This window comes from Benincasa hispida, chromosome 9, assembly GCF_009727055.1.
Source record: "Benincasa hispida cultivar B227 chromosome 9, ASM972705v1, whole genome shotgun sequence".
Classification (NCBI taxonomy): Eukaryota; Viridiplantae; Streptophyta; class Magnoliopsida; order Cucurbitales; family Cucurbitaceae; genus Benincasa; species Benincasa hispida.
In genome coordinates, this window is record NC_052357.1 from 48,665,817 (window position 1) to 48,679,087 (window position 13,271).

At 35.9% G+C, this 13,271-nt stretch overlaps 1 long non-coding RNA gene across 1 annotated transcript; it reads right to left on the minus strand.

The window, feature by feature from the left end:
• Positions 1-7,443: 7,443 nt before the first annotated feature.
• On the minus strand, positions 7,444-11,555 carry LOC120087308. The gene is made up of 3 exons (XR_005484482.1): positions 11,372-11,555; positions 8,235-8,932; positions 7,444-7,872 (listed from the first exon to the last, which is right to left on the minus strand). It is a non-coding gene; the product is annotated as an uncharacterized LOC120087308 (long non-coding RNA).
• Positions 11,556-13,271: the final 1,716 nt, after the last annotated feature.

Consider the following 13,271-nt stretch of genomic DNA (forward strand, 5'->3'; position numbering starts at 1 on the left):
TCGCACTGTTGATCCATATGGACACATAAATATATCTGTAGTGTGAAGAGTGCAACTATCAGATTTTAGTGGAGTGCCCGACAGTTAACAGATGGTGGATCTTGTGACTAAAGAGTTTAGTCATTTATTCACGTACTATTGGAGCTTTAAAATACAAGTCCATGAGGTCCACTTGGTAGCTCAATGAGTTCAAGTTGAGAATCAGATTTTGGGTTAGTTTGAAGTGTTTAAATTAACAAAAGGAAATTCAATTATATATGATATAATTGATATGATGTATTAGATACATTAATTGGAGGAATTAATAAATATATGATTTATATTAAGTACCATAAAATGGAAAAAAAAACTATGGTTTATATGTTTCATACGATGAAATATTAAAACTATAGGTTATAAATATAATGTGATAAGTTGGTTATCATATTTATTTATAATATATTAATTATATGATAATTAATTCTTTTCTCTAATAACCGCTTTGAGTGGGAGGTTATTGGAAGTTTTATGGTAACCGTGAGATAAAAAGGATTTTTTTTTTTCCAAATTTAGAAGTTGAATTCATTTGGGAAATTTTCATGGGAAAAGGCTATCAAGTAAAAATAGTTTTTACTAAGTGATAGCCGTTGAGAGCATACATGATTGCTTAGAGTTGACTATACGATAGTTACTCATTGATCGTTGCTACACGATCGAGTAGCAAAGTATATGCGATAGGCTTCCGTTTCTAAACGATCGAGTACATTATCTATGTGATAGATATTGTTCATATCTCCCACATACTCGATCGTATACCTCCTGCTTTCCTCAATCCAAGATCATACAGAGCCCATAACTCTTGGATTCTCACACCGAGAATACCAAGGTAACAACTCCTAGGTCGAGGCTTATCTAGATGTTCGTGTTGTTCGTGTTTTGCTCGTTGTGTTCAAGTGCTACGTTTGGACGTATTGGAGACTGATCGAGGGATACCTGAAGAATAGTTCTTCAAAGGTATGCATACTCTATCCCTTGTATACTCTTGAAGCATGCTATAATTTTGGTTTATGCATAACTTGTTAGTTTTCGTTTAAGACTGTAATTTTTTGTGTTCATTCTGAATGGAATTTAGAATAATCCATTTCCGTTGCTTATGGAAATCTCTGTTTGTGATTTCCTTCAAGCTACACCTATGCTTTTTTCTAGAGCATACTGCTCATATGGGTATTGATGCAGATGAGAATACCTTAGTTAAGTGGGGGTAAGTTTCCTATATTGTTTTATGTCCCTGTACATTTGTACAGTTTTATATTTTCTGCAGAATAAAGATGTAATACAGTTTGTTATTAAGCATTAGTTATAAATATCAAGTAATGTATCCATTTTGTGTGATCTCACTAATGCTTGACGAGTTGAAAATTGGCATTTAAGGTTACTTAACATGCAAGTTTCATGCTACTTACCATATTCGATCTATGTCATAAAATGTGATGTCATAGAATGTGATTGCGGAAGGTTTAGTTACATTGATTACGTTAGTAAAAGTCGTCTTGGTCTTTCACTTTTATAGGAAATGGACAAGTTTGATATTAAAGGATAGTCATTGATAAATAGCCTTAAAAGTTGCACACTCAGATATCAATAATATATATATATATATATATACACACTTCAAAGTTAATATGTAGTCTAAGTGGGAGATTGTTAGAATATTTAATTAATTTTATTATGATAATCAAAATGTGGACCACATATTGGTATATATTTATGTTATTTGGCCATTTAGATGGGCAAATTAAAGTAACCTATAATTAAATAGGTTTATAAATTGTTATTGAGTATGGAATTTTTATTAAGTGGATACCCAAATAACTTTTACTAGGGTTAATGGGCCCAGTGAAAAGTTTATAAATAGGATGCAAGGGTTATGGTCTCCAATATGCTAAACATATTCAATCTCCTGCTTCTCATTTTACAGAGAGATTTTTAGAACTCTGGTGTGTTTAGCTGAGAAAGATCTTGCTCTAAATGTTGGATTGCTGTCCAGGTTTGATTGTTTATATTCTTAATTCTAACAATTTTGTATGCATGAATCTAGTGTTGTTGCTATAGATTTATTCATTTTTTCAACACACAATTTCCAAAGCAGAAGACAGAAGTGTAGAAAATGAGACTTGAATGAATAATTTATGTGTACATCTCATATGTCAGTAAGGTACAAGTATAAATAGGGATAAAAGAATAAAAAATAGCTAACAGATCTCCTAACAAACATCCTAACAAATCTCAACCTAACATATAAAAATCCTAACAGAAGAATATCTTTATAATTTAACACCTCCCCGCAAACTTAAAGTGAAAGGGTAGAAACCAACTTGAGTTTGCCTAGTAGCTGAAGAAAGAGAGTGGAGGGCTTTGGTGAAGATGTCGGCTGGTTGCTCGGTTGTAGGTATGGATTGAAGGTGCAGAGTAGAATTCTGAAGATGATGGCAGACAAAGTGGTAGTCAGACTCAATGTGCTTTGTCTGTTCATGAAACATATCATTATGTGCTATCTGAATGACATTATGATTGTCATAATGAAGAATAGTGGTAGAATTTTGAGGAGTCCCACCAAGAGGCAACACAACCGTAAGATCTCTAAAGTTGCATAAGCAAGTGGACTATGCTCCAATTCAATGTTGGACTGAGAAACAATTGTTGTTTCTTACTCTGCCAAGAGATGAGAGAATCACCTAAATAAAAACAGTAACCTATGTATCTGTAGGATCGCCTGCCCAATCAACGTCAAAATATCCAGATAGGACCAAAGAGGATTTAGAGGAGAATTGAAGTCCATGCCCCAGTGTACCTTTAACATAAGGTAGAATACGAAGAACAACTGTGAAATGGATAGTGCGAGGAATGGACATGAATTGACTAACAACATGAGTTGCATAAGCTATGTCTGGACGAGTTACTGTTAAATAGATAAGGCTGCCAACTAGTTGTCTATACAGTGTTGGATCCTGGAGCAGAACACCATAAAAAGAGGTCAGACGAAAATTGGAATCCAATGGTGTTGGTGCTGTGGTAGAATCAGTGATACCTAAACGAGCTAAAAGATTTGATGCATACCTCACTTGAGATAGGTAGTATTCATCAGAGCATGATGAAATCTGAAGACCAAGGAAGTAATTGAGTGGTCCCAAATCTTTCATCTCAAAATGTTCTCCTAGATAGCATCGGAGATCCGAAATAACCTGAGGATCGTCACCAGTAATGATCATATCATCCACATATAACAGGAGGAGAACAATTCCAAGGGAAGTTTTCCAAGTAAACAGGGAAGAGTCATGAGCGCTGGAGGTAAACCCAATCTGGGTAATAGTAGAACTGAAGGTTGTAAACCAGGCACGGGGAGCTTGTTTAAGCCTATATAATGCACGGTGAAGAAGACATACCTTCTTTGGTGGAGAAGAGACACCAGGTGGTGGCTGCATATAGACTTCTTCAGATAGTGTGCCATTGAGGAAAGCATTCTTAACATCCATTTGAAGAAGGAGCCACTATTTAGCAGTTGCTACGACCAATAGACTTCAGACAGACGTCATGCAATTGGAGTGAATGCTTCCTCATAGTCAATACCATATTCACGTGTATACTCTTTAGCCACCAGACGAGCCTTATAACGTTTGGTAGATCCATCAGAACGGGTCTTAATTTTATAGATCCACTTACATCCAATAGGTTTCTTGCTAGGAGGTAGACCAACATACTCCAAAGTGTGAGTCTTTTCTAAAGCTTAAAGTTCCTCATCCATAGCTTACTGCTAAAGAGGGTTAGTATAACCCTCATGATAGGACTGTGATTCAACTAAGGACATAGTAGTGGAAGAACAATGATAGTCTTATAGATAATGAGAAGTTTCTCTTACCCGGGCAGACCGATGAACAGATGTAGGGTCATGTCAGCATCAGGGACAAATGGTAGATCTGAGAGTGCAGCAGAAGGAGGAGACTGATCGAGCTCTGGAATGAGTGGAGTAGAAGACTCAATCTTTGGTACGGGTGAAGTGGGAGACTAAGGACTAGATGAAGATTCACAGGCGAGAAATAGATCTGTGGTAGAATTAATGAAGAATGATTGGACACCAAAAAAGGGAGCATGAAAAGAAGAAATATTAGAAAACATATGATGTTCCCAGAATGTGACATGGCAAGAGATACGTAACCGGTTTGATATAGGATCCCAACACCAAAACCCTTTATGTTCAATTCCATAACCAAGAAAGCAACACAAATGAGCCCGAGGTTCAAGTTTGGAATATTCATGAGAATGAAATAAAACAAAGCATACACAGCCAAAAACTTTGAAAAGGGAATAAGAGGGAGGAGAGTTATACAACCGCTCAAAAGGAGACACATTGTAGAGAACAGTGGAGGGAAGACGGTTGATAACATAAACATATGTGAATGCAGGTTCACCCCAAAAGTTTTTAGGACAAGATGCAGAGAGAAGTTGTGCTCGGACATAGTCAAGAATATGACGATGCTTTCTTTCAGGCCGACCATTCTGTTGAGAAGTATAAGGACATGAGTGTTGGATAAGCGTGCCCTATTGGGTTAGGAAGGAGAGTAGGTGAAAGTCCTTATACTCCATTGCATTGTCAGTCCGAAGGATTTTGATGGTTTGAGAAAATCGAGTTTGAATCATTTTAGCAAATTTAATGTAAACTTGAGCCAAAGAGGAACGATTCCTTAGAAAATATATCCAAGTAAAACGAGAGTAGTCATCAATGAACAATATAAAATATCGATACCATTTATTGTAGGGGTAGGAGTAAGGCCCCAAATATCAGAATGAATAAGACCAAATGGTTTATCACGTAGAGAAGTTGAAATAGGAAATGACAGAACATGCTATTTTGCCAGTTTACAATGTAAATAATCAAATGAACAGAATTGAGAAACATTACTTAAGGTTCTAATAGAAATTAGGCTACGAAGTTTGCCAAATGATGCATGACCAAGACGACGGTGCCAGTAATACATGTCAGTATCTGTGACAGCTGCAGAAACAGATGGCAGGACAGGAGGTTGAAAGGACGTGAGCTTAAATAATCTTCCCACCTTGCGACTCGTACTAACCATCTGACCAGCCCTGGATCCTGAACTTAACAACCATGAGAGGAAAAAAGAACAATTAGTCCTAGGTCACATAATTGTTCAATAGAGACAAGATTAAAGGTCAATTTTGGGACATGATAAGTGGTGGATAGGTTAATACTCGGTGTACTAACAGTCCCAGTATGTGAAATAGGTATGTGGTTACCGTCAGTAGAATATACTGGAGGCAGGGATTTTACAGGGGTGGAGAAAGACAACAAGGCCATATTCGAGGTCATGTGCTTACAGCAGACTAAATCAAGAAGCCAAGATGTACTTGGTGTGACAACAAGGGTAGGAGAATTAGGAGATAGCACCTGTAGCAAGTCCTGAAGATCGCTGAGCTGGATACTCAGAGGATTTGAGGGTACCACATCAAAGGTAGTGGCAACAGCTGCAACAGATGGAGAACTATGCTTAGTAGAATTCTTGGATTTATTGATGTATCCTGGAGGAGGTGGTTTGGAAGGACAGTTATCCAGGATATGACCCCGTCTATGGTAGTACCTACATTTGATGGTGGGGCAACTGGAAAACTTATGACCATGCTGTTTGCAGTTCTTGCAAAAAATCGACTTAGTTGGAAATCGTGAATGGGTGGTTGCGAGAGCAACGTTTAGGGAAGGTAAGGAGACTAGCCCAAGCCGCTTCTCCTCAAAGATAGTTTCTTGAATCGAAGCATCAAGAGATAGCAGAGGACTGCGATGTAACAAGGCAGCACGAACAGATTCATACTTATGACGAAGCCCCATAAGAACCTTGATAAGTCGTAGATGATCTGAACTGATCTTAGCATGATCTAATTGAGTCCAAATAGGCTGAAGAATAGCGAGATACTCATTCATAGATTGCTCGTTCTCCTAACTTGTGCCAACCAAAGTAGTATTAAGTTGGTAGTAGTGAGTAAGACCAACGATTGGGAACCGTTCCGACAGAAACTCCCAAAGTTCTTTAGCTGTGTCGAATGCATCAAACTGAGTGTGGATGGCTGGGATAGAAGTATTACTCAACCAGGTGATTATTTGATGGTTCTTACTGTCCTAGTTTTCTAGTCTGTCCACAAACTTACTGTCTTCTTCAGTAGCTCCTTTGACAGATTTAATGACATCACCTGTTACAACTCACCACAATTTACGACCAATCAGGAAATGCTTCATTTGATAGGCCTAGGTAATATAGTTAGTATCATCAAGGATTGTGCTGATAGGGCAAAATGTCATTTTTTTCCATTATAACGAGAAAAAACCAACAGAAACGGTCAGACGGATAGAAATGAACAGAAACAGCTAGAAAAAAATCAATAGGGCTTGGCTCGGCTTGGTTCCCTTGACTCGAATTGCTTGACTCGTCTTACCTGACTCGGCGGGCATGGCTCATTCACGGCTCAACAATAAGGATAGAAAAAAAACATGGCTCAGCAACATAGCTCCTTCGTCTTCACGACTCGATTCTTCACAGAGATCTGGGCGGAAAGAACAGACGTGCGACCTCTCCGATGGTCGACGATCTTCGTTCTTCATGGAGATCTAGGCGGAACGAATGAAGATGCAACCTCTCTGACGAACGACGAGCTTGATCAACGTGGATTGGCGTAGATCTAAACGAACTTGATTGACGGACGGCGAACTTGATCAACGCGAATGAGACTAGAACTTGAGCACATGGATGTGAATGAATGGAGCTTGATCAGCGGCTGCCTCTGATGGTGTGAGAGGATGCACAGGAATCAGATCTGGGTGCGCGAGGTGTCGAGCAAATCTAGGTGAATGGGAAGCAGATTGGATCAGATTGGTTAGGTGAGTCGATTGACGAACAAAGCATGGAGCAAATTTGGGTGCGCGGGTTGATGGCAACAATGGCAGAAAAAAAAAAAAAAAAAAAACTAGCAAGGCTCTGATACCATATAGAAAATGAGACTTGAATGAATAATTTATGTGTATATCTCATATGTCGGTAAAATACAGGTATAAATAGGGATACAAGAACAAAAAATAACTAACAAATCTCCTAACAAATCTCAATCTAACATATAAAAATCCTAACAGAAGAATATTTTTATAATTTAATGAGAAGAAAAGGTCGAAAAGATAGAAATGAGATAATGAATGACTTTGTTAAAGTAGAGCTGTAGATTTAGTATAAAAAGATTAGTATTTGTGGAGCTTACCTTCCATGGAAAAGAGAACATGTGAGATAGTTACTGTCAATGTGGCAAAACTCAACCCGTAATTAAAAGCAAAGATTGCACTGGGTTAGAGTTTGCTATAGCCATCAAAGTTTTTCTGATATATGTCAAATGTCTTGGCATTAATAAATCGAGAAATGTAGGTTTTACCAGTGAAGTGAAAAGTGTGAGCAGAAATCATGGGAAATCGCTTAGCTTCATAAAGATTTGACCAGTAGACAATGGGGTTTATTACATAGACGACCATGAAAAACCCAATTAAGACATTGACGATTGCAAAGCCAGGTGTGGCCAGAGGGCTTCCCAAGAAGCCAGCAACAGTTTTCCAATCAATCCCGAATGAGCCGATGCCAAGGCCGCGAAGGCCCGAACCAATCTGTTGGGCAGTAATGGAGTTTCTCCATATCAAACAAACCAATGAGATGCAAGATATTGATGGGAAGAGGTAGCTTGGAATGAGGTAGTAACCGAAACTCGATATGAAAACCCTGAAGAAGAATTGTTGCCTTGTATGACCCCTCTTGGTCTCTTGTCTTTCTCATGCAACGCCTTGAACAATTCCTAGATATTTGAGATGAGGTAAGCTTCTTTTTTCTTAAATCATCTATTGACCCAAAAACTGAAACTAATGCGTGAACGCTCCCCTCACTTGTGACTTGATATATGAGAAAACCCAACAAGTGGAAATCAATATCAATTGGAAAGAAAATAACATTTCAAGGGTTCGACCACGAGACCTACCTAGAGCACCTAATCTAATTCCATCTTAAATCATCGATCATGACTAAAAAGTTTAAACTTTTTTTTTAGATAGATATGATATTAAATTTATCAATTTTGTTGACAATGTTTGCTTTCATAACTGATACACTTGATTCAGATTTACCAAGCAAAGATTAAGTTTCAGTTCTTGAAGACAGTACCTGAACAGAGAGAACTGAACTAGATTTGCAGGCCACCACATATATGGGGAGTCAACTAGGTATCTTCTGAACAACCCAGTCCATCTATATATCCTAGCATCTGCTCATTGGCAATCACTCAGAAAAATATACTAGAAATGCACCAACCAATATATGAAAATGGGTATTGTATTATGGGACAAACACAACCAGTCTGAAGCAATCTAAAGATAGAGAGGCTTATTGAGCCTAATGAAGTAAATTAGAAGATACCTGACTGGTTTGAGACAACAAACAAGGCTGCCAAAGGATGGAGATTTCTGTGGTAAAATGCCTTACCTCGTGACTATATTCATAGCACAGACAGTTATTTGATCCAGAATTGGCGAAAATGGTGATCAGGACATGTTCTTTGACAGTAAACGGCCCTGGATTCAACGAAAATGACCATTTGGTGAGTGGAATTCGAACTGAGGTAGATGGAATAGTTGCAGCCATCAATTTTCCCAGAGGAAGAACAAGAATCTGTGCAGAAACCGACGAAACATAAAGCGGATTCTGGCGAAAACCAAAGAATTGGTTTACAACAAAAGACAAGGGACAGCAAGATGTAAGCCAAAGAATCCATGTTCTGAATGTTAAGGCTGGCTCTGAAGGGTCATCAGTTGGTGGAACTATCAGCCTCACTTCCTCAATTGGACTGTCATTATCTTCCTCCACTGCATTACCAAATTTCACAAATCTTATTCTGATCGCACATCATCCTTAAATGGAACTAACAAACTGTGTTAATGGAGAAAATCACTAAATTTATTGTAACTGCTACTTAATTAGAAAATCATTACTAATATATACATATATTTTGTGAGGAGTATGAGATTAGATGTAGCCTCAGATGCACCTAATCATTGCTTGCACTTGATGAAGAGTTAGTGACATTCGAAACATCATTAACAGACGTATTACTTCCATCCAAGTTACTATTTGGGTTTTGTTCCTTTTTATTGATTTCTTGTTTGACCATATTCGATCGTTGGATATTCATGTATCTTGTAACACTTATCAAGTATGATCTTACATTGCAAGAAAGTATTAAAAAAAATGTACTTTATTTTCTGATTATCTAGTATCTCTACTAATAATACTTTTTTTTTTTAAAAAAAATGAAAATTATAGGACTCACATAAATACGATGAAAAGAGCAAAAGATATACAATGCTCACTCTATCTGCAGAAGTGGGTTTTTAATGCACCTCCCAAAGCAAGCGTTTCAGAATCCTAAGGAGGCTACACATTTTTCCAACAAAAAGGTATTCTTCTGACCTTATTTTTCCCATTTTACTTATCCAAAAGGGAAAAACTTAGGTATAGCGAGCTGCACACATGTTGTGACACTCTTCTTTTTTCCAAATCTATTATATAATATATATATATATACTATATAAATATATATTCAAATTTTTATTTGTATGGTAAAGAAAAATAGAGTATAGGAATGCACCTAATCATTACTCTATTAAAGAAAATGGACTAAATTTTGTGACTTTTCTTTTGAGCATATTTTAAATATCAAGAGTATAGATTCTAATTCTTCCACTTTAAAAATATATATATACATTTTAAAATGGATTAAATATTAACTATAACAGTAACGATAATGATATGACGTAATTTCAGGATATAATTGGATTGAGCACACTTCGTTCTTCCATCAATTTGCGCTTTTTTATTATAGGTTTTGAAATGGGCCCCATGTATTCGTATGGATGCAGAATACAGGTATACAACACTAAATCTAATCAAACGGGGCCACTTTTCACATGACCATTGATTTCTTAACTTTTCACTAGAGTAAATGTGGCCTAAAAAAATTAATTTTTTAATGTTAAATTATAAATTGAGTCCTTAAACTTAAAATTTATATTTAATAAATGTTTGAACTAACAATTTTGTATTAATAGATTTTTGAACTTTCAAATTGAAATCTTATTGGTCCTAAATATATTCACTCTAAACTTTTAGCTTTGCATAATAGGTCCGTGAATTATTGGACATAAGCTCAACTTTTAGGCAAAAAGTTTGATTAGAGAAAATGGTCGAGATACTGTGTTCTTTAATATGTATTTATTGTTCTTTTTTTTCTTTAAGTAAATCAAATGTGTTCACTAACTTATTTGCCATATTTATTTGCTTACTTTTTCAAACTATTTTTTCAATTTTAAAAAATGCCCCGTTTAGCCAACAATCCTACAGCTTCTCGACAAGGAGTCCTCGTGTCAACATCCCCACAGGAGATTCCGCGGAGATAGGGATTGAAATAAGGGGCCGCCTTCCCCATCTCCATTTTACCTTGTGAACGTCTCTACTAGTAAAGTCCCTCAACTTTTATATTCCAAATTTTTAATTATTAATCATGTACAATATATAAAATTGAATTCTACACTTTCTGTTATATATCTAGCAAGTCGATAAACTTAAAAAATATTGAATAGGTCAATGACTTATGTGACAAAATCGAAAACTTTAGAGATTTAATAGACAATCAATTGAAAGTTTATGAATTTATGGACTTCTTAAATATTATCATATACTTGGTTGGCTATTGGCAAAAACATTTCTTTGCCCCCTCAATGCGGGCTTGGTGAAGTTCAACAGGAAGTTCGAGAGTAGATCCCAATGACCAAACACTTATGCATCTAAGGTGGAAACCGAACAACTTCTAAGTTATGGAGGACACACCTGACGTAGATTGACTAAACTACACTATACCTCATCTCACCCCCCCGAAGCATATAGATCCACTTGATGTAGGCTGATTTATATGCTAAGACCGTTATCATATAAATCACTTCTTAATACTAAACTGTTCAAGACAACAACATCAAATACTAAAAGACGAGAAGTTTTTGGAGCTAGAAACATGCAAGCAGAAGCAATTAGGATCCAAAGTACTTTAATTTCATTAACTTAAGGATTAAGCATGTTTGTCCTAAAGGGAAAACCATCGAAGGTTTTACGCAGCGGAAAGCGAGGATTGATCCCAATATCGTATTTCACAGAATTTAAGAAGTTATAGAATTAAGAAGAAGAGATCATGCATTAAAATTAAATTTACAACATGCTTTTCAAAAGGGGAAAAAGGGAGAAGAAAGACTTACCGTTTGAAGAACAAATTCTTCACGAACTCCCTTGAACGGATCACGATCTCTTCTTCCAATTGGGACACCACCACAAATGGAGCCTCATGTATTCTCTAGGGTTGAGAATTGACAGGAGTTGTGGGCTCTGCCTTTGAATTGGAAGAGAGAATGAGAGGATTTTTCAGAGAACCTTTCTCTGTGATTTTTCTGTAGAGAACAGTTCTTCCAAGAATCCAAGGAGAAAGATGAAAATGACCACTCATTCCATCACTCCCACACATTACACGATGGGTTGAGAGAATTAGGGGAGGGAGTTTTAATTAAAATAATATAAATTAAATTAAAATTAAATTAATAATAATTATAATTATACATATAATAACAACCTTATTATATATAAATTATATGTTATATCCCATATAACACATAATCTATAGTTACATATTGTATCAAATACAATATAACCTATAGATTTATTTTCTCTCAACCATACATGACATTTAATATAAATTACATTTATACTAAATTCACTTATACGAATCTCATCCATATAATTTGAATCATATTCAAATTTCTCTCATATTACCTTATATCATAATGTATCAAATACATTATATTAATTATATCATATATAATTAATTTTCACAATTAATTTGAAAACTTCAAATTAATCCAAAATTAATTCTCAATTAAATCCTTGTTGAGCTACAGAGGGGACCTTATGGATCTGTAGATTGAAACTCCAATAGTACTTGTATAATTAATTAAAATCTTTAATTAAATTACTTAACTTCCATTAACTGTCGGTTATACCACTAAAGACCGAGAGCGGCACTTTTCGCACTACAGATATATTTCTGTGTCCATTGGATATAACCAATCAACAGTGCGATAATTCTTCATAAATTGCTCGTAAGTACAACTAGGCCAAAATTACCGTTTTGCCCCTGTAGTTACATCTAACTCCTTAAGTACCATCGATTTCTCTAATGAACAATAAGTCATAGTCCAAATATGACCAAACCCTTCTCGGACTAGGAAAAGGTGTGGCCACTATGTTCAAGCCTCGGAATCAGCCCTTAAGAGAGCAATTTATCTACTTACCCTGACTTCAGGGAAGGAGTGAATTCTGTCTTGTGTAGCTATATTCCCAGCTCCCCAGTCAGATGAATCCCCAAAATGGTAGACTTATTGAGTTGGTAATTTGACCATTCTCACCTATACAAATCAAAGGACCGCCTTCATGAGCAAAAGTTCACAATTAACTTAGAATTCAGGTCATATCACCTATGGTCATCCTAGTGAAATCTAAGTCTCTATTATTAACGATGTTATATAATGAGACTAATCATTTCGTGGTCTAGTCTTATACAAACTCTTTGTATAGGATATCTCCGCTCACATGTCTCCACATAAATGATCAAGATCAGATCATTTGTAGCACTTTACAACAGTTGTAATACCTATAAAGCGGGTCGTATCCATAGTATCACTAGAATAAGGTACCCAATATTATCTATCTACTACAGACCGTTTAGGTTATTATTTAAACAAGATCCATATGTATGTCTCTACATACTTGTTTAAATTACTTAAAATAACCTAGGATCTTTAGTTTATTGGATTGAGTTTATGCTTATAAAATTACAATTATTTTATTAATAACAACTTATATTTATTCAATGTTTATAAACTATGAGAATAATAGAGATTTTGGACACCAATCCTAACGTATCCAAAACCGGAAAAACACTAACTTAAGGATTCGTACAACATTGAATCATCTCCAATTGACACCAAATTAAGCACTAATTTGTTGGAATTTTGAGGTGTTAATGAGGTTGAAAATATGGGAAAACCCCCCTAACACTTATTTTTAATTTCCAAAATTAAAAAAAATCAAATAATTAATTAAACA